Source organism: Triturus cristatus, chromosome 4_1 (genome assembly GCF_964204655.1).
Source record: "Triturus cristatus chromosome 4_1, aTriCri1.1, whole genome shotgun sequence".
NCBI lineage: Eukaryota > Metazoa > Chordata > Amphibia > Caudata > Salamandridae > Triturus > Triturus cristatus.
Window position 1 is genome coordinate 36,958,140 of NC_140585.1, and position 21,946 is coordinate 36,980,085.

General features: G+C 52.3%; 1 protein-coding gene across 4 annotated transcripts in view; it reads left to right on the top strand.

Annotated features, from left to right (window-relative positions):
* The window catches only part of SLC43A3 (solute carrier family 43 member 3), a 523,038-nt gene that overhangs the window by 9,991 nt on the left and 491,101 nt on the right, over window positions 1–21,946 (top strand). Inside the window, exon 1 of one of the 4 annotated variants that reach the window (XM_085651427.1) lies at window positions 10,385–10,479. The exons of the other annotated variants lie outside the window; for them this stretch is intronic. The gene's annotated coding sequence lies outside the window, so the exon portion shown is untranslated. Of the gene's footprint in view, window positions 1–10,384; window positions 10,480–21,946 lie in introns of those variants that run through there. 4 annotated transcript variants of the gene reach the window in all.

Here is a 21,946-nt window from a genome sequence, read left to right on the forward strand (position 1 = left end):
CCACGAGGACCAGGATGAAGCGGTGGCCCAGGGCGGTCTGGGGGTCCAGTGGCCCCACGATATCGATTCCGACCCGTTCGAACGGGGTGCTAACGGCCGGAAAGGGCTGGAGGGGGGCCTTGACCCGACCCCCCCGTCTTCCCGCTGGCTTGGCAGGTCTGGCAGGACCGGCAGTGGTTGTCCACGTCTCTCCGCATCCGGGGCCAGTAGAAGTGGGTCACCAGACGGCTGTAAGTTTTGTCTTGCCCCAAGTGTCCGGCGAGGGGCACGTCGTGTGCCAGGTTGAGCAGGAACTCCCGGAAGCGGAGGGGGACCACCAACACTCGGCTGGCCCCGAGTTCTGCCACTTTTTGCTCACTGTATAACAGGCCCTCGGCCCAGTAGACCCAGTGGGTGCCGGTCTGGTCCCCGTTGGTTTGTGCGGACGCTTGTTTGCGGACCCCTTCGAGAGTGGGGCAGGACTGCTGCTCTTGCTGGAACTGCTCCCGGGTGGGGCCCCCTTCGTGTCGCCATTGTGTCAGCTCTGGTAGGGCGCACGGGGAAGCAATCTCCTCGGGGGAGGATTCACTAGGTCCAGGGTCGGTGTCCGCCTCCCCCTCGCCGCCGGCGGGGGGTGGTGCGAGCCCCTCGGGCTGGGCGGCACCGGAGGCCGAGGACGAGCGGGGGGCCCGGGCGGTCATGGACCGGGTGATGGCGCAGGCCCAGTCGGATAGTCCCAGCATTCGGAGGTGCTCTCGTCGCTCTACTTGAGCCCAGGGGGAACTCTCCAAGTCGTTCCCCAGGAGGCAGTCTACGGGGGCGTCATCGCGGACCGTCACCTTTAGCAGGCCAGTCACCCCTCCCCACTCGAAGGGGACCAGGGCCATCTGGCACAGGCTTTCGCTGTTGTCGGCCGTCCGGACGGGGCACAGCACATTGGGTAGGATCTGTTCGGGGGTCACCAGGTGGCAGCGGACAGCGGTGACACTGGCGCCGGTGTCACGAAGGGCTTCGGCCCGTTGTCCATTGACAGTGACCTGCTGCCTGTACTTCTGGGTGTTGCTTATCTTATCTTATCTTATCTTAGGTGAGATTTGTAAAGCGCACTGTCGCCGAGGCTTCCTGGCGCTGACAGACAGAGTGAATGAGGGGGAGACAAGAAAAAACGGGATTCTAACTGAGAAGAGGGAAAAGATGAGTCTTAAGAAGTTTCCTGAAGTTCATAAGAGAAGAGGAGGATTTAATGGGGAGTGGGAGGGGATTCCAAAGTCCAGGGGCAAGATGGGAAAACCGGCGACCACCGAATTTCTTGGTTCTGATTTTGGGGGTGGCTAGCAGATGGCTGTGGGCAGAACGGAGATCACGCTGAGGATGGTAGGGACAAATAAGAGATTTTACAAACGCGGGACCAGGGCAATGAAGGGTTTTGAATGTGAGGCAAGCCACCTTTAAAGCTGCCCTTTGGTCGATCGGGAGCCAGTGAAGACTATGGAGTAGAGGTTTGGCTGACTGCCATCTAGGGGTGTTAGAAATTAAACGGGCCGCTTGGTTCTGGACAACTTGGAGACGATGTGTCAGAGATGAAGGAAGGCCATGATAGATGGAGTTAGAGAAGTCCAACCGGGAGAGCACAAGTGAGATGACAACTTGGGTGAGTGCAAGAGAGGGAAGAAGGTGGCGGACTTTACGGATCTTCCGCAGTTGGTACATGCAGGAGGATATTACCGAGCCCACCTGTGCTCTGAGTGAAAGTTCAGAGTCAATAATCACTCCCAGACTCTTTACAGCTTTCACCGGGATTGGGGGGGAGCCTAGCTCCGGAGGCCAAAACTGCGGGCCCCAGTGAGCATGGCTGAGTCCCGGGAGGAGGAGCTCAGTTTTCCCGGGGTTAAGTTTCAATTGATTCTGGTTCATCCAACCTTGAATGTGAATCATGACTGCATGAAAGGTTTTGATGGCATGAGGTGAATTAAGCGGAAGAATGATCTGTAAGTCGTCAGCATAGTTATAGACGACGATGTCCCATTTTTGAAGAGATTGAATCAGGGGCCGGAGGTATAGGTTAAATAATAGCGGCGATAAAGAGGAGCCCTGAGGGACTCCACAGGACGTGGGGGTTTTGGTAGCAGTAAAGGGCCCCAAGCGGACCGCCTGTGTTCTTCCAGTCAGGAAGGACTTAACCCAACTGAGAGCGGTCCCCTGGATGCCTGCCTGCCCGACGCGGTGGAGAAGGATGTTATGGTCCACCGTGTCGAACGCGGCTGATAGATCCAGGAGGACAAGGGCTTGGGGGAGCCCGGCGTCCGCGTTGTTCCTGAGCGTGTCCAGGACTGCCAGGATGACATGCTCAGTAGAATGGGCAGGTCTGAAGCCGGCTTGGTTGGGCTCGAGGCGGTTGGATGATTCAATAAAGTTTGATAAACACCGGGTGACATGGGCCTCCATCAATTTTGAGCGGTACGGAAGGAGGGAGATGGGGCGGTAATTCGAGGGCTCCGTGGGATCGGCGGCTGGTTTTTTAAGAAGAGGCACTAGAATGGCCTCCTTGAAAGAGGTCGGAACGATGCCGCTGTTAAGTGCCCCGTTGATTAAAGGTAGGATGCAGTCAGGCAGGTTCAGGCATATGCTCCGTAGGACAGATGGCGGGCAGCAATCATTCGGGGAACCAGATTTTACCCGAATTGCCAGTTCCGCTAATGAAGTGGAATCTAGGGCTGGGAAGAAAGAGAAAGTCGAGGAATAGTTAGTGCAGGGAACCAGTGGAGGGGACTGGGGAGAAGAAGGGATAGATTTTTTGATTTTCGAGATTTTATCTAGAAAAAAAGAATTGAGGGTGTCACAGGCCTCTTGAGTAGGGGTCTGGGCTGGAAGGGTTCTGTCATCGGTGGTGAGTTCATCCATAACTCTGAACACCTCCTTAGATTTATCAGCTGCCGACGAGATCCTGTGGGAAAAGTGTTCCATTTTGGCTAGGCTGATGGCGATTTTGTATTCTTTACGCGCAGCTAGATAGGACTGTCGAGCTGGGTCGGAGTAGTCGCGTCTCCAGGTGCGTTCTGATTGACGTGTTTTTAATTTCAGGAGCTTGAGATCACCAGAGAACCATCGATGGGAGCTGCGGTGCCTAGTGCTAGGAAATTTGACCAGGGGAGCGAAGAGGTTGCTGGCCGATTCTAGCCAAGAGCCAAGATCATGTTCGATGCTGTCTATATCATTTGAGGGGAGGAAGGCTGGACGGGTATCGGCAAGGGCCGTAAGGAAGCCCTGAGAGTCATAAGTGCTCCATTTCCGTGAGAAACCGCCAGCCATCAGAGGAGGAGGAATCTGACCAGTGATAGTAATGGTAGTGTCGACTAGATAGTGATCAGACCAGACACAGGGGGAGACGTCAGGTGGAGATGATACCATGTTACAAGTCCAAATCTGGTCCAAAATATGACCCTTATTATGGGTAGGATAAGTGATCTGTTGCGTGAGGTTCAGACTATTAAGAGTCTCGAAAAGCTCAGTGGCATGGGGACCAGCGTTGGTGTCGTTAAACCAGTAGTTTAAATCGCCAAGAAGGGCGAAACTAGAGTGCAGCGTTAGAAGGTTAGACAACTGTTCACCCAGGATGGTGGAAAAAGATGGCATGGGATGGGGAGGCCGGTATAGAAGCAGAAGGGTGAAAGTGCCGTTATCAGTCTGCACACTGATAAGTAGGTTATCCACCTTAGGGAGAGGGAGGGAATAAGAAGAAATGGAGTTAAGGCGCTTGGATATGATGGCTGCCACCCCACCCCCGGGCCGATCACCATGGCGGTCGGCCCGGCTTGCTTTGGGATGGGGGTGCAGGGCACCATTTCTCGGCTACCCAGGCAGACCAGGGACATGGCTGCCGGCTCCCATTCGGTGGTCCCTCGGTCGAGGGTCTCTTCTTCCTCTTCTCCCTCTCCCAGGGCGGCGGCCGCCAGCTGTCGGGGCAGGGGCCCGCCGGCCCCGCTTCTTCGGTTCAGGGGGCAGACCGGATCGCTGGCATAGTGTCCGGTTTGTTGGCAGCCGTAGCATGTTACTGGTGGCCGTGGTCCGGGTCTGGCCGGGGTCGCCCCCCTTCGGGCTAGGCTCGGAGAGAGTTGTTGCTGCGGTGGCCTTCGAGGGGGGCTCCTGGGGGCCCCGGCGGGGGGGGTCCCGGTTCCTGTTCGGCCCTCCCCCTCCACCGCGTTGGCGGGGGGGTCCGGAGGGGTTCCTCTGGTACTCCCCCATTGAGTTCCGGGGGACCCGGGAGTTGACCCATCGATCGGCCTCGACGGCGAGTTTTCGTGGGTCGGTCATCTTGCTGTCGAGGAGGTGTTGTCTCAGTTCCACGAAGCAATTGTTGGAGAGATGTTCCCACACGATGAGGTCGACCAGCTGCCCGTAGGTGGTGACTTTGCTACCCTTGATCCACCCTTCTAGGGCCCGGCTGAAAAAGTCCACATATTCCACCCAGGTGGTACCCGGGATTTTTTTGCAGTCTCTGAATCGCTGGCGGTACATTTCCGCGGTTAGCCCGTAGCGGGTGAGCAGGGCCTCCTTCATGTGATCGTAGGAGGTCATCACCTCCTCCGGCAGCTGGAGCAGTGTGTCTCGACCCTCACTCAGGAACCGCCCCCACAGGCCGGCGCCCCAGTCTTTTCGGGGCACCCGATGAGAGGTCATGGCCACCTCGTAGGCCTTGAACCATTGTTGGATGTCGTCATTCTTATAGTACTCCTTGACGACCTCTTTCGGGATATGTACCTTGGCCTCGGAAGGCGGTAGGGTGTCTCTAGTACTGGGGGTGTTGGTCTCCCCGTTCTTGGCCTTGATTTCGAGCTCCTTGAGACTGCGCTCGTGCTCAAGGGTCAGTTTCTTTTCCTCCAACTCTCGGTGCCGTCTCTTCTCTTCTATCTCCTCTTGAAGCCGTAGCTGCTCTAGGGCCAGTTTCTTTTCTGCCAGCTGGAGTTCGCCGTCCAGCCGCAGTCGTGCGAGCTCTAGTTCGTGGTTCCGGACCTTCTCCCGCTCTCGTATTTCTTCTTCGGAGAGGCCGGTTTCTAGGCTCTTTCTTCCTCCGGTTGCCGTGTTTCAGTGCGGTTGATGTGGCCTCAGTCAGGGGCAAGGGACCTTCTTCCTGGGAGTGGCCTGCCTCGGCCTCCAGCCAGGTCCTCAGAGCTTTCTGCATCTCCTCTTTGGTACCTAGGCCGGTGGTTGCAATGCCTTTGTCTTTGCAGAACTGTTTTAATTCTTTGTGCGTATATTCCTCCAACCGTTCGGGCTGGAACTCCATGGTCGCGTTGTTTTCCTGGCTGCTCATGATTACTGTTCGCCTGGATGGGTAGCTAGTGGGTACTGGCTGGTACGTACTGCGTTCGGCTCGGATCCCATCGCTGGCCACCAAATGTTGGAAGGCGGACCCCGAGGAGTCGGCGAGACCACCAAGGGGGGGCCCTCACACTGCACGAAGTAGCCGAGCGCTGCCGAGAAGCCTCCCGAGAGATCCTTCTCCTATCACGTACTAGCACAGTAACACCACCACACAGGACTCAAGGAGGTTGTCTCAAGACGAGCAATTCTTTATCAGTATTAAAAGGTTACGAGATCAAAATTTACACGAAGGGATCGAGGGATCCACCAAAAGTCTCAGTGTCTCTTTGGAAGGGAAGGGGTAGCGGGACAGTCTTTGGCAGGAGCTCGGTACGAGGGTACCTGGGGCCTTGGAGGACCTCCGGATCTCGGAGGGGTCGAGCCGCGACGGCGTCAGCAGGGCTCTGGCGTACAGTTCGTGGAGAGCCGCGATCAGATCAGCAGGGCTCTCAAGATGGTTTCTGCTCAGCTCGAGCCGCGACGTCGTCAGCAGGGCTCCGAGGGAGGTTTCAGCGAGGTTGGGCCGCGACAGCGTCAGCAGGGCCCCGATGTTCCGGGGGGCTTCAAAGTGTTCACAAGAAGGAGCCGCGACGCAGTCTGCAGGGCTCGTGATAGTTCCGACAAGAGTTCTTCTCCGTAGGGTCAGCCGCGATTCAATCAGCAGGGCTCTCGACTCCGGGATACAACTGCCGATCTGTGGCGGGGTTGCCCCAGATATAGGTCTGGAGCCCTTTGATGTCCGGACCCTGGCGCCCGGGGGGGGCGGAGAGGCCGGGTGGAGGTGGCCAGACGCCCAGCAGGAGAGGCGCCAGGCCCAAGAGAGTTGCAGGGCGATCACACCTAGAGATGGGAGGACAGTTGGGGGTCTCATCGATACTGTCCTCCGCCGGGGGCGGTGAATGGTTCCTGCGGCACCCCCTGGCCAGTTCTTGGTGCCTCAATGTCGGGGCTTCGCTGGGGCCGAGGCCGGGTTGAGCGGGGTCGCGCCGGCTGGTGCACAGAGTCACGTGGATGCCAACAAGATGGCGGAGCCACGAGGGGTATGCGACCTCGTGCGGCTCGGGATGAGGGGTCTCGGTGCAGTTCGGAAGGGTGGCCCGTGAAGGCCGGGGCGGGGAACGGGCACAATCCATGGGGGTAAGGACCACGCCACGAGGCCGGGTCCAACAAACTGCCAGGGGCAGCTGTTTATTTGAAGTACGGAGCGATGTGTTCGTCGAATCCCTCTCCGTTTCGTCGAAGATGTGGTTCATTTTTGTAAATAAGAGTTTCTGATGGAAAGCCAATGTCTGCTCTGTCCGGACTCGAACCCTGTGGAGCGATGAACACGAAGAGACACTACAGCCGGCGGTCACGGCTGTCGCAGGTGAACGTTCAATGCGGCGGAGCAGTGAGAAACAGGAACCATGGGCCGTCACTCAGCGTTTCACAGTAACACCCCACCCACACAAGCTCATAGCATGCATGCTGAATGAATAAAAACACAGCACAACTTGGAAAAATATTGCTGCAGGTTTATTCCATACAAATTATGCAATCTGGAGGGTTATCTTACGGGCGATCCAAGGGCAGGCAGTGGTAACCAGCCTATGCTGCCCTGCCCGCCTGATGAGCCGAGCAGCACTGTGGAGAACCCAATCAGTGCTATATCCTATGGGGTGACCCTTTTCCGGATCACGTGACACATTGGTCCCTATTACTCACGCCCCTTTCAGGGCGGAGCGTCGCAATGCAAGCCCCCGGTTGCTCAGGCGCACAACCGCCCGATGGACTAACGGGACGCCGACCCGGTTTCCCAGGAACCTGCCATGAGGCTCCTGGCATTCGGCTCTGGCACCACTATTGTGCCACGCAGAGGTACCCTTCTGTACCCATCTGCTTCCAGATCACCCTGTAACTCCGCCACAGCTCTGGGGGTGGCCCCCATTTCCGCCAGAACCCCCACTAAAACAGCTATACTCTACCTGCAACCTCTCATCTCCAGGGCCTCCTGCAAATCTAGAAGGAAGATATCCATCCCTACTGGTGACAAATGAACCCCATCTTTTATCAAAGTACCCTTTCTCATTAGAATCATCTCATGTCTGATGAAACCCAGACCCCTCTGATCGGTGAACTTGCGCTTTGAACTATTAACTCTCTTCCGGGAATGTTCAACGGCCCCCTCTGACTTAGCCCCGCGCCACACTCTGCGGGGAATAATCTCAGACGCCAGAGCTCACACTGACCCACGCATTTACTGATCTCCCCTAAGTCAGCTTTCATGGCTTGTAAGAGTGACCTCCTCCCCATGGCAATGAGGTTGTTGCCCCCTAGGTGTATCACTAAGAAATTGGGGGGAACCCACCCATGGGCCAATCTCTGAGCAAGGGTGTCCCCCTGCACTTGCCATGCATCCCTTATTCCTTGTGGGAATTTTGCCCCCTCAGCTCCCTCTGTGGTGAACGCCCTAGGCATACCAGCTCAGTCAACCTGTCTGCTTTGATACAGTGCGCACTGTCTGCAATATGATGCCCACCCTTCAGGATTGACTAAGTCCTACCTTCCCCCTATACTAGATTATTCCTCGATGGGGGGTGGGGGGGTCACACTGCCTACCCTGTGCAACCCAAGCACTGGAAAATTTTCCTGCCCTGTTAAATGTTCATTTTTGTTGAATACTGGACGTGCCAAATGTTCTTTTTACATAGTGGCCTTTTGTGTTTGACACCCTTTTTAGGTCTCGCGCCTGGCGGTGCACTGCGTAGCCGTGCTCGCGAAGCGCGAGACATTTTGTAGATGAAAAATGGGGAAATCAAGCTGACCTGGAAATCGCACACGCACGATTCCTTTTGTGGTACGTGATTGGCCTTAGCGTGCAGTCTTTTTATAAAAGACTGCACGCTATTGGCCAGAGGCGGGCGCATTGCTCCGTCCATGGCCTATTGGTGTCTATTACGAGCTTGGTGCGCGTAATAGACACCAATAGGCCATGGCTCGCAGTGTCGCGCTCACCACTCGCGGGCTTCTTTGTTTTTGAAGCGATCACGAAAGTGAAAGCGATCGCTTTCTCTGCCGTTTGGTTCTTCCTTCTCGTTCTAATTCTCGGTGTCACGCATGTCCATTCCTTTCACCTCTTCCTGTCCGCCTCCCGGTCCTTGTTGCCGGCTGGGAAGCAGAGATTTCAAGTTCCTGTTTTATATACCGTGGGAGACTTGTTGCGCATTTCCTAATCTCGGCAGCAGAGAGGAAGTGGTGTACGCGGTGGTCCGGCTGCCTGAAGGGACACTTTGACACAAGGGCCTGAATGGAGCCTGTGACTCGTGATGTTTCTGGCACAGTTCGGGTCTCTGTGTGCGCTGCTCAAGGCCGAGCATCTGGTAGTGTTTTCTTCAGACTGCGCGTTTCTTCAGTGGGAGGAATCCACCCAGTGTGTGGGGCGACCTGCTACTCCCAGCCATCCCAGAATGCCCCAGTGTGGAGTGACTGCCCCACGGTGCAGCATCCGCCCGGCCTTGTGTTCCAGCGCCAAACTAAACGGGATTGGATGTTGTCAGTCGGTCGTCCTCGTGGCTCAGATGTACAGTATATATTTATGAAGAGTTTTTATAGCGGCTTCATGTCGCCCTCCAGTAACTTGTTTATTAACCCCTTCGGTGCTCATGACGGAATGGTTCCGTCATGACCCACGGTTGAGCTGTGCTCATGACGGAACCATTCCGTCATGACCACACCCGCGCAAGATTCCGTCAGCACAGCGGCGGAATCTGCGCAGCATCGAAGGGGTTAATGTAGCGGGCTGCAGGCAGGACGGAATGTGCATGCCGCAATTATTTACTAAACAACATGGCGGGCAATCAGCCCTGGGTACACTTTTGGTGGTGCGGGGTGTAATCTAAGTCGCTGTTGTAAGCGCTTTACCACTTTCCCGTTCTCTCTGTCACGTCATAATCCATGTGTGTTATGTAACTAAATGTATTTAGTATGCTGCAGGCAGGACTGAACATGTATTAACCAAACAACACGGCAGCCAATCATCTCTGGTTACACTTGTGGCCGTGTGGGCAATACTAAGGGACACTCAAATAAGAGCAAACGGCCACGCCCCTTTAGCCACTGGTTTCTGACCTGTCCCTCGGCGGCACCTAGCATGGCTTTCACTCGAACTTCGCAGACTTCCAGGCGTTCTGCTTGGGATGCTGAAAATAAAACCGCAATCAGGCGACGCCAGGGGGCGATGCAAACTCGCAATAATAGCCCCACCCCGCACAATCAGAGCAGCGCCTGCTCGCGTTATCAGAATGAAACCCACATCTTTGGTGAGGCCTCGGGTGTAAACACCAACTCGTTGGACGATGCCCTGAGAACTAGGCTGCCGGCACAGTCGCTGTTAGCGTCCACTCAAAGGCCAGAAATATGGACAGTGACACTGACCTGTTTACACAGTGATCACAAACCTATCATAGGGATTAGGAAATGGGACAGGAATGTAACCTGCCATAAAAAAATGAACTCGCACCAAAGACACACACAGAATCCCACAAGGCGACCTCAAAGTTACCGTAAAGCAGCGATTACAAGGGCATGCGCCAGTCTGGGGGTACACAGCCATATGTATTACCGGTTGAGAGGCAGGCCTTAGCTGCAGAAGGCGAGTGATGGGTGTATTATGCCCAGAGGCCAGGAGTACAAAGTTGGGGCTTAATTTCAAACCTGTGCACCCCAGCATTTATTTCGAGGCCAAATCTGTCGAATGTTACCACTGTCCGTGCCTGGCTTCCTACGGGAATGCATCCATTATGAAGCAGAGGGCTCTGGGTTGGGCATGAAGCCCCGTGCGGTGCGGGGATGCCACCAGCAGCAGCGCTGGTCCAGGGCAGCGCTGTGAAGCGGCGCTGTCTCTTTGTCGCCCGCCTGTCTCGGGCCGCAGTAAACGACAGCTCTTTGTACCCCAGGCATTCCTGCGGGTAGTTTGTTGTGAGTCACCCCGTTCACAGGCAGCTCTCGGAGGTGGGAGTGGCCGCTCGTTCCCGGGGTGTGCTTGCTGTGTGCTCTGGTGTGTGTTTGTGTGCCTTTGGTTTCTGCAACAGTTTGCTCTCCGCGTCCCAGCAAAGGCGCAGGACGCCCGGACGCGTGGGCGCCTCAGCTGCACACAGTCTGGTAAGGGCCCTGCCTTTATTTCACCCTACACTCTGGCGTGGGTGTCTGTGCTCTCTGCGTGCCCGGGCTCTCTGATCATGCCATACACACGGGAGAGGCTGCGCGGGTCGCCATGGCACCAGTGTCTCAGTCGCATGAAGAGAGAGACTGCCTGTGTATGATGTTACACTGCTCTAGGAACAAGTATGCGACCACTTGGCAACATTGTGAACGTTCTCATTTGTGGCAAAGCTCTACACACACTGCTTTGAAAACAAGTTTACCAGATGCCATCGAGTATATTATGCTCCATTCCTGTGCTTCAATCACCTAGTGCATTATGGGTGTTGTAGTCTTGGTTGATTGCCGCTGCACCTGTTGAAGCCCAGGGCTGGAATGTGGTATCCCCCATTACATGGCTGCGTCTGGTGATTCTGTGTGACTCCTCCCCCATCACATGTTGGCAGTCCATACAGCCTGTCACACCCCTAAGATGGATGAAAGGAGTACCATATAGATGGTTAACAATAGACATCTGTTACATAGTGCAAGAACCTCCCATTTGAATATGTGCTAGCAAGAACACATGCCATGTTATTTCATGCTATGGTGTTATGTTATGGGGTCCTCTGTAGTAACTTCGGAGCCCAGCTCGGGTGCAGAGGCATGCCATGGTGAATGAGCTCCGAGGCTGGAATGGAAGCTTTTGAAAGTGAGGAGGGAAAGAACAGCGGGGTCCCCTTCCTGCTCCGAGTGAGTGACGGGCTGTAAAATGAACCCCCTTCTACCACAATATCCTCGCCCGATTTTGAAACTGCCATTAACTTCACAAACACCAAGGGAGGGGTTTAATTTGGAGGAATGGGGTTTAACGGTTTTGTTTCTAATTATTATTGTATATTTAATATGTTTATGATGCATCTAAAATGGTTTAACCTCACCGCTTACGGATGCTCATTTAAAGTAACCGCAGCGTTCGACACTATTTTCTCGGTTATGTAAACAGTTGTGTTGATTCCGTCACAAACATGTTTCCGAGCTGCCGTGTGTGACCCAGTGTCACGTGACACATGCATTGCGCTCTTCCGTTCACCACAGCAGCGCGGCGAACTCTGCGTTCTTGCCCTTCAGCAGGAATTATACCCCTGTGTGTGACGAGCTCCGGGTACAGACCTTGGGCTGGACCTCATGCCATCAACGTCCGAGCATTCCACCCTCTTCCTCCTCACCATGCATTGTTCTTCTCTTTCTGTGTACCCTACTTGCATGTAGATAGCGCTTGCTTCCACTGAAGGGGGTCGGAGCGCTTCGTGGTGAGTAACATGTTACTCCAGAAGAACTCACGGTCAGTGTTGGTTATTGTGGTGTGTTTGTGTTAGTATTGAGCGTTCAAGGGAACCATTCCAGGCTTTTACTCCAGTTTATTAGCAGAGGTATCGGAGCTAGAACTAGAAGTGATTCCGAGCGCACTCACAGAAGTGTAGCCTGTTATCCCTCCCGCTCAGACAGGCTCACATCCATGCAACAGGGCACAGCGGTGTGTTCACTACCAGAGGAGCGTCTTCGCCCCCAGGCTGCAAGAATACACAAGGCACATGTGACCTCAGAGTTCGTGAATTCTACACGAGGGGCGTGGCCACAGGAACGGGATATCCGTGTTGTCAAAGAAACCAGAAAGTCTGGAACAAAACACCTGAAGCAAAACTGAAGTGAGCAGATAGAAACATGCTGCGGACTCAACAGGCACATACATGCACAGCTAAGAGCTCCGTTTCATCTTTACATCCGATAGCTGCAACATGGACCCCTTGTTAGGTGTGGCACCTGCAGGCAGTCTTGAATGTTTACCCAAAACTACTTTCCAGAGTGCTGGTATTTTGAAATGATACATACAATGTTAAACAAGCACTGGTAAAGCAAATTGATCTGGCCTTGACAAGCCTAACATGCTTTTTTAATGTTTTTTTTTTCGCAAACACTTGTAATATACATTAAAAGTGATACATTAAATAACAAGCATTTGCTATGCAATAGGTCTCGCATTACTGAATGTTTGAGCTATTGGTGTTACATTATTATTAGCAATGCCAATACCTCAAACTTTAATAATGCGAGACCTATTGCATTGCAAATGCTTGTTCCCATTTATTGATGCAACTGCATACTATGTTGACCGACAGCGTCCCCACCCAGCGTGGCTAATATAGCTAACCGGACAGGGCATTTGAGCTTAATTGCAGCAACATGTCACCTATCCGTGGTTCTGGGGTGCACTTACTTCGCCCCGTTGAGCAGACAATTGCACAGACCCCTTTGATTGCTAAACCCTGGTGAACACCTTATTGGTGTCAAATCTGGTTTGAAACAATATATGTGTTGTGCTCACTATTGCCGACTCCTCACCCTTTCGTGTAGTGACAACTTACGCAGCGCACCCCGCTTGCTTAACTGCCGTCGGATCATAGATGCCAGGACCTGCTAACCATCTCGACCCTGGATGCTTAAACTCGCAAAAGTGTCGGAATCCCAGATTTCCAGTTTCATGTTGGCTTCAGTACACCTTCAGTGGATCCGCTGGGAGACACCCCAAACCGCATTGGTCATGAGAACCTCAAGAAGCACCCTATTTTCACCTGGGCGCACCTCTAACTGAGACGGGCTCCACAGAGCTGCAAGGCCAGAGACGCACACATTTTAAACCTATTTACTGGTTTTTGCCACTTGGCACCCTTCTGGTTGAAGCTCTGTGTTTTTGTGAAGCGCCCGTGCCCCCGGGGCATGATGTCACTGAATAAACGGTGTATGTTACCCACCTGCTGATATTATGTAGTGCTAACTGCCCTACTTGGATCGACGGGATGCTGAATGCTTCCAAGGACTGTAGACGTGCTGCTCAAACCAAGTTTGACCCCAAAACTTTAGGACAACCTAAGTAGTAACCAGGCCCTTCAAGGTACATCTACCCCAGCATTGACTATCAACGTGTTTGGGACACCGGTCACAGAAGATGCCCCTTCCAGACTCTGGTTCAAGACCATGGAAGGATAACCCCGGGGGCAAACATGTCTGTGGGAACCGGAGGTGAACAAGATGTGCAAGTGCCCGCCCTCGTCTGGATATTGGGAATGCCAAGTGGTCTCCAATACCTTGTCGTCATTTGTGCTCTAACGCCGTGTTTACCAAACATTTTGCATCGCAGTCCACTTGTTAGATGACAACTACCACAACCCGCCTGCTGCCCTGGCTAACTCGCGGGTGAATATGGCTTAACTGAGGCAACCTGTGACCTGCCCTTGTTTGCAGAGGGCACATTTTAGCTGCATCAACCAGACATAGCAAGACGCCACGAGATTGCGAGCCCCACTCCCACACAGCTAAAATTAAACATAGTCCATCAGGGGCCGAGGCCTTGCCTTTGCCCTCTGTGGTGTGATCTGGACTGCTCAGACAGGGCGTCATGAGGTCACACCTTCACGTGCACACGTTCCTCTAGTGCTACCCGTTGGGGGATTATTATGCTCCTCGCCTACTTGCTCGGAATTAGTGATGGTCCCTCGAGGGGTGAAAGGTCAGGGCCTTATCCCTGAAGTTTGTCCAACAGGAATTCTACAGGAAATCTACAGCATTGCTTTGTAAAGCTGTTCCTGGTTCCACTATTAATTGTGGTCGATCTGCTCTCCAAGCTTTGAACCAACATCTCAGCCAATCGTACGCCTGCCTCAATCACAGGGCTGGCTGGATTAATGATTTACCAATGAAATTGCCCAACCAAATGAGGCCTTGCACTGAAACTCGACTGGGCTGTCTCAACTTTCTTTCAAAGCTAGAAATGCCCACCTAGTGTACCTGGTACCTGTTTGTATATGGTGCCAGCAGGTGTTCCTCATCAAGGCCTTTGTAGCCAATTGCACAATGCAGTCTCAACAACATTTTGCAGCTCCTCTCTTTGCGTTGTAATTGCCCGAAGTAAGTGTAAAATTATACTTTCCCACCATTGGGCTGGTAACCGGCGGCAAAGAAAGACAGAACCTGGGCATAAGATCCCGGCTTCCTAGGGTAAAACAATAATTATCCTGCACCATTATCAAATGTGCCACATGCACCCATGCCCTATCGCCTGTTGCTATGCTGCTGTCATCCAATTCAATGACCTAGGTGACATATCAACCAGTTCTCGCCTTCGTGGTCAACAAAATTCCATATGCCGGGATTTCTCCACCTGTACCTATGATGCTGAACCTGGATTTGTAAGGCGCACGTGAGGTTCGACGATTGTCTCGTGGGACGGAATAGAGGTCTAAAGCATTAGTACCAATTAAGAAACCGCCAGGAAACATCAACATCATGCAGGAACTAGTCAATGGGGCCACTTCCCTGAAAACCAGCCACAATCCAGTACCCCCCATAATACTGCACCCCAGATATACACCCGGGGGGCAAACGGGCGACTCCGGTAAAGGTGAAAGAACGTGTGAATTCCATCCCTGCAACCCAGGCATAAACTAAGTTAGAACCGCACATCGATATAGGCAAACAAAAGGACAGCCGAACACAGCCGTGCCACATCCAAGAAGAACCATGTACAGTTAAAGCCCACTGAGGGGAGAAGTAAAGTTCCCCCATGCTTCGAAACCAACAACACTAAAGAGGAGGGAGACCTCTCTGGAGTGCCCCACCTTGGCCCCCAGACATTCACGAGTGCTAGGGGGGTTTGGGGGCAGAGAAACAATGACCAAATGATGCCCAGGGTGGGCGTGCCTCCCTAGTCACGACGGGAGCACACACCGTGTCCCTGGGAAAACCTGGCTCTATATATTCATCAGAAACCGTGCCCATCGAGCCTTCCTGATGCACACACGCCACATGCTCCGCACAGCCCCCAGCGTCGAGGTGTGGTCATACCCTGTGCTCCTGTAGGGGCAATTGGCAGCAGAACTAGCTGCTGCTGTGTTACAGTATTGAAAGCACATCACCGTCCCTGCATATTGGATGTAAACATTCGGAATTTGGACGAGTGTGTCTGTGCACTTTCAGTAACCCTCCTCAAAGTGGGCATGTAAGAACTGAACTGTCTCAATTAACAGCCGTTCCAAACAGGTGCCCCCAATAATTTTGGCCCAGGGCAGCTGGTAGTACTACAGCATGTGCTGTTGATTACAAGTAAATGCACTCTTGACCTCAAACCTTCAGGATGCCGTGATTTAAACGCGCCAGAGCCCCCCACGTGTGCTGCAGAAGGCCGAGCCGTGCCCTTGCCTGGTATTTTGCCGCTATGTCATTGCATCCCTATATTTACTACAAAAGGAGCACTACGCCTACCACCAGCGCATCTGTTGGCCTAGTCAATGCTTCTATTTGCATAAGATAAAAAAGCCACAATTATAGCTCAGTTGCATCGCCAACCGAGAGCTAGCCGCCCCCATCCATGGCTGCCAAGGTTTCATATTGCTATGTGTGACATTTTCATCATTTCAGTGCAACTGTGAGCGACATTCAAACTGACTATGAATGACACTTTCTTGCGAGCAAGATCAAACAATGATACTGTGCATATCCAACCTACCCATGCCAGCTACCCCTGCACATTTCAGAACAAGGTTAGGGCAGCGAGACCTGTGATGCAATCTGCCATCGTAGTTTGAATTCTCCCGATGGCTCCAAGAACCCAATAATGAAAAAGAATTCCCATTCGGTCTGTACCCTTAACTGTATTGGCATTGAGGATGCCGTGTTTTAACGTATCAGAGTCCCACTATCGCATCCTGAAGAAGGCTGTGCCTTGCCATTGCATTGCCAACAGAGAGACGGCATTAATCGGTACCTGTGCCCCAGGCAACCTAAGGTAAGTCTTTGCTTCCCCAGAAGACCATAAACATTTGCCGTGATACTATGACTGAACATCAAAGCCCCCCAATGGCAGTAACCACGAAACCTTATCTCCTCCGCATCGGGGCTTCTACCTAAAGCAACAGTAAAAAGTCTTACACCTCGCGGTCTGGCGGTAAGCAAAGCGCACCTTTGGCTTTATGTCCCGCGCTTCCCAGATGACCGTATCGCAACCCACGAGATGCATTCAGCCCAGTTGCTCTCAAGTTGGCCGCCCAAGACACTCTTAACTATCACAAGGGAGGCACGCTGGCATGCCCTGCTTGGTGCTCCCTGCTAGGCAAGCCCTTGGCGCCGTTGAACCCCGTGCCCCACAGTGCCGGCCCTGGTTGCCACCCGAGATGGTCATGGATTGACCTGAAGTATTACAAGAGCTTTATCCTTTGGAGAACAAATACCTATGTCTACTATATATTCCATCTATTCCACACATGCTCTGTCGCTCACACCATCTGCATTCCTTGGAAGGGAGACCATATATTCCTTACAGATAATCCTGGCAACATCAACTGTGAAAAAGTACAATTCAATTTATTAGTTAAAAACACTGTAATACACAGTTTAAAATGAAGACAGTTTTACATAATACAATTATTGTTATACACAAAATTGTAGAAAAAATATTTGAACAAAACCTATTTGCATACTATAAAAACCAACACTGTAAATAAAAAAGAGAGTACATATCACAAGACAGACAACACTATGTCATAAGTTGCGTACACATTCGTAGGGAAAACTTTACGGGCTAGGGCCTGGTATTGTTCAATTAATAAAATACTCCTTGGTCTAGTCACTTGACGGATTGTATACTTTACAACGAGGCGTCGACGCGTTTCGATGGACTCTTATACCACCATCTTTCTCAGGACAAAATACTTTTTGGACTCTCACAACAAAATCTGATGCACATATAATCAATTAAAAAACCTCTCTGAGGCGACGGTAACTGCTCCTAAACTTATGCTTCCTAGATGATTGGGGTCGATGCCTCCTCCTTCTTATCTGAAGTTTAGTTCAATGCTTTGGATTAGTCTACAATCGGGTGGAAGATGGATAACTGTATATAAAATAGTCCTGCTCAGTAATTCAAAATCAGGGCTGGTTTTATGTATTTTTGTAGCCTGATGGTGGAGGGTGAAAATAGACTCTTCTGATCAAAGTAGTTCTGTATAGGGGCGTCGCTCAATCGCCCACCCTTTGCATGTAAAATTACTGGTTAAATGTTTGACTCTGAAAATGGCCAAACATATTAACTTCCTTAAGAAGGAGGATGTTTATTCATATCCACTATCACCTTCTGAAAATGTACTGATTCGGGTTCCCCTGTAATAATTAGGGTTCAGTAAGCTGCACGCTCCTGCGTGAATTCGTTTTCGGTTTTCTTACCCGGTATGGATTGAGCTGACCAGACCTGTGGGATGGGGTGCCCTTGAGGACGGTCGCGACTTCGCTGTAGGGACCCCAACGCATGGCCCAACTACCGGAGAAATGTTCGCCGCATAAAGCACAAGACCTCAACTGATTTCGACTACGCTGTGCCGCCAAGGCGCCAGGCAACAACACCGATGACCAGCCATCTCCGCTCTCTTTCGCCTCTGGCAGGCCCTAGGCCCAAATGGGCCCTATGGGGAACCGCGACCCCGTATCCACATAGGTACAGTGCCGACTACAACCCAATGCCACGGCACCCAGGCTGCCAGGGTAGCGCTGCCGCTTCCCCCGCCCGAAGAATCGCCCGGAGGAGTGCTTAATTTTAGCCAGTGGTTGCCGGTGGTGCCCACCAGTACTTATTTTTAGGGACCGACAATTTTGTTTTTTTATCGTCGGACCAAAAGCAAGACAGAATACACGTTTGCAATGCAATAGGTCTCACATTTACAAGAGTTTGGGCTATTGGCAATGCAATCGCTTAAACTCTCGCAAATGCGAGATCTATTGCATTGCACATATTTGTTTACTACCGTCCATGCAGTGCTTTTACATTTATGGAGGCAGCTCCCTTTCTTTAGACAAGCCGCGGCTAAAGAAAGGGGCATGGCCGACATTAAAGTGAAACCACGGCATAGGGCGCTTTGACAAAATCTGTTTGTTACTTTGATGAACAGATTTTTTTTTTGTCAAAGCGCCCCATGCCAGTTATTCACTATAATAGCAGCCGCGCACCTTTCTTTAGACGTCGCTTGTCTAAAGAAAGGGGCAAGGCCTCCATGAATGTGAAAGCGCCGCATGGGCACTAGTAACATAAATAAGCACTGCAGCTATACTTAAAGCTGACCACGCTGCTAAAATAAATAAATAAAGAAACACAACCACTATAGTTAAAGTGGACCACCATTAGTAAATAAAATAAAAGTGGGCTGCGTGCTACGACGTGGTGGGTGGAATAGGGACAAATCATTTAACAAAAAACTGCTCACAGCCAAGATAAAGCTGACCGTGTAACAAGACAAGAAAAGGGTCCAGTCGTTATGGGAGGTAACATGCAGACAAGGCGGGACTAACAAGCCAAATAACGACTCGAAAGCCACTGTTTACGAAGGACAATGACACAAGGCAATTAAAAATATGGGTGGAGAGTGGGAGGGGCCTCAAAGCCATACTCCAATGCAGCATGCCTCGCATCGGCTCTTGCGAGCTGCCTTTAGGCTCGACCTAAAAAAGCCACAAGGGGGGAAGAAGGAGGAAGAGAAAGTCAAAGGGAGAAAGAAGGTATGAAAAGAACACACAGGAGAGACATGTAGGGGCAGGAGGCAGACTCAAGAGAAGACATCCTTGGAATTCATGAGATAAAGGGGCAACCGGAGTGTCTGTGGGTGGATAAAAGAGCCATGATGTGGACTCAAGAGAAGACATCCTCGGGATTCATGAGATAAAGGAGCAGGAGTGTCTGGTGGAGGATGAAAGAAGCATGAGGTGGACTCTGGAGTAGACATCCTTGGCATTCATGCGATAAAGGGGCAGGAGTGTCTGATGGTGGATGAAAGAGGCACAAGGTGGACTCTGGAGTAGACATCCTCGGGATTCATGAGATAAAGGAGCAGGAGTGTCTGGTGGTGGATGAAAGAAGCATGAGGTGGACTCTGAAGTAGACATCCTCGGGATTCATGAGATAAAGGTGCAGGAGTGTCCGGTGGAGGATGGAAGAGGCATGAGGTGGACTCTGGAGTAGACATCCTTGGGTTTCATGAGATAAAGGGGCCGGGAGTGTCTGGTGGTGGCGGAAAGAGGCACGAGGTGGAATCAAGAGTAGACATCCATTCTCGGGATTCATGAGATAAAGGGGCGGGGAGTGTCTGGCACAGAGTGGAGAAGAGTGTTGTTGAGTGAAGTGGTATAGCGTGGAGTATACATGGTGTGGTAGCTCACTGCCATTACAGACAACACATTTCCAATTGAAAGGACCATTACAGTTGCACGGACATACAGTTTTACTGATAAAAGCATGCTGAGCATAAACAATAGTATGTAGAAATGTCATCACGTTGTGTATTGATTTGTTTTGATCGTATCAAAATATTTGTTTGCACCACACTTCCTAATTACCCATAATTGCTTTATTTGTGGTTTCGGTATTCTGATTTATGCTTAAATGTCTGCACGGTTCATTACAGACATTTACATTTTGTTGACTGCTAGAAAAAAGCCTTTCACAGCAAGATTGTCACATAAATCCTCTCACGTTGAAGTCCGAGAAAGAAGTGTAAACACCAAGCTCCCTCTGAATACAGCCCGCCATTTGACCTCTGTTTTGGAACGCACAGCAAATCCTATGTAGGCTATACTTCGCAGGAGGGATGAACTCAAGCTGGACAGCCTAAAACAAAGAAAGCCAGCAAATAGCCAGAAAATGTGAGTTACAAACCACAAAGACGATGGTAAGCAAGGGGCGGAATGCATTCCCAGGGAAGCTTTCTGAATGTCCTCAAGATGTCGTTAGGAAGTGAGGTAGCTGCGCTCTCTGGTAGGCTGTGACCTAAAAATCCCCCCCTCGATTTTTTATTTTTTTAACCTTTTGCATTAGAGACCATTGTTATGCAGGTTGCTAACAGCCATTCATGAATGAACATGTATCAAAATCGTCTCTAGATCTGTAGAAGGGCCAACGTCCTTGGAGAATTTCATACAGAGTGTCGTTGAGCTGTTTTGTCGCCGCCTCTTAGCCATTTGTGCGCTGGGTTTTGTTTTTATTAGTGATACTTTCGCACCAGCATATTATAAGAAATGAACTGAGCATCCCTGGCATTCAGTGGGGTCCTTCACTCGGGACCTTTGCCTCACATCTGCAGTCTTCAACATAAGCCTGCGGTGGCCCAAAATGTGTCCGCGCCTGTAAGACCGGCCTCGTGGCGTGGGCCCTCCCGACCAGCAAGCCACCCCGCAACCGCACCTGATCCCTGATGTCACAGACTTCCGGCCACCATGGCCCAACATCCCGATGGCCGGCCGGGCCCAGCAACACTCAAGACCCCACCACGCATGCCCGGCCGAGGGAGAGAGAAACCCCCAAGCCAGACCAGGAGGCGCCGTCCCCGTCACACATCTGGTCTCCTCCCCAAGGAGGGTTTCGATCGGCCACCAGGCCCCCGGTGAGCGGGCGCCTCGCCTGCTGGGTGTCTGGAGTCCCTCCCAGACCCACTTGAACAGATCAAAGGGCCGAGCGACAGAAAATCCCGACAACCTGCCCCCAGGCACCAAGACCCCTCTCAGTGAGGACTCCGGACTTCAAAGAGGAGGGGGAGTATAACAAGGGGTGCTGAAGGGACGGGAGGGAGAGAAGACCTGGACCTACAAGAGCCCTGCTGACCTGGTCGCGGCTCGATCGATCCCTGAACCGAAGAACGCTACCCGAACTCTGAACCATCTGAGCCCTGCTGACGCTGTCGCGGCTCCCCGAACTCTGAACCATCTGAGCCCTGCTGACGCTGTTGTGGCTCCCCGAACTCTGAACCATCTGAGCCCTGCTGACGCTGTCGCGGCTCCCCGAACTCTGAACCATCTGAGCCCTGCTGACGCTGTCGCGGCTCCCCGACTCCGAAACCACCTGTGCCTGCTGAGTGACTCGAGGCACTCTCCTCCAGGACAATCGACAGAGATTGCCGAGAGAAACCACATCCCCCAGCTCGAGGATTGAGAGCTGTGCGAAGGATACTCCGCAGAGACACTGAACTCAAAGACTGTCCCGCTACCCCCATACCCCCAGTACGCAGCCGCCGCCGCTTGGGGCACTGATTCAATACCTGCATTTCGGATCATAAAGATCCCTTAAATTTAATGATAAAGTGTACCATTTTACAAAGAACTACTGTGTGGTGTCCCTCTGTCCGAGAGTGCAAGCTCAGTGTGTGCGATCCTAGGTATGAGACCCTCCCAGGAAGGGTCTCCCCGCCCTTGCTCGGCCTAACTCTGGGAGAGGTGGGTCAACGGGTGGTCAGGAACGTATTCCGAAGCCCCCGGAGAACGCCTTTCCAACATTTGGTGGCAGACGACGGGATCCGAGCCGACACCTAGAGATCGTGCAGTAAACGGCTGACGCACTACCGAAAAGAGATGGAAGGAGAAACCTCCCTAGGTGCCGCCGGTACCAACACAAGCCCGACAT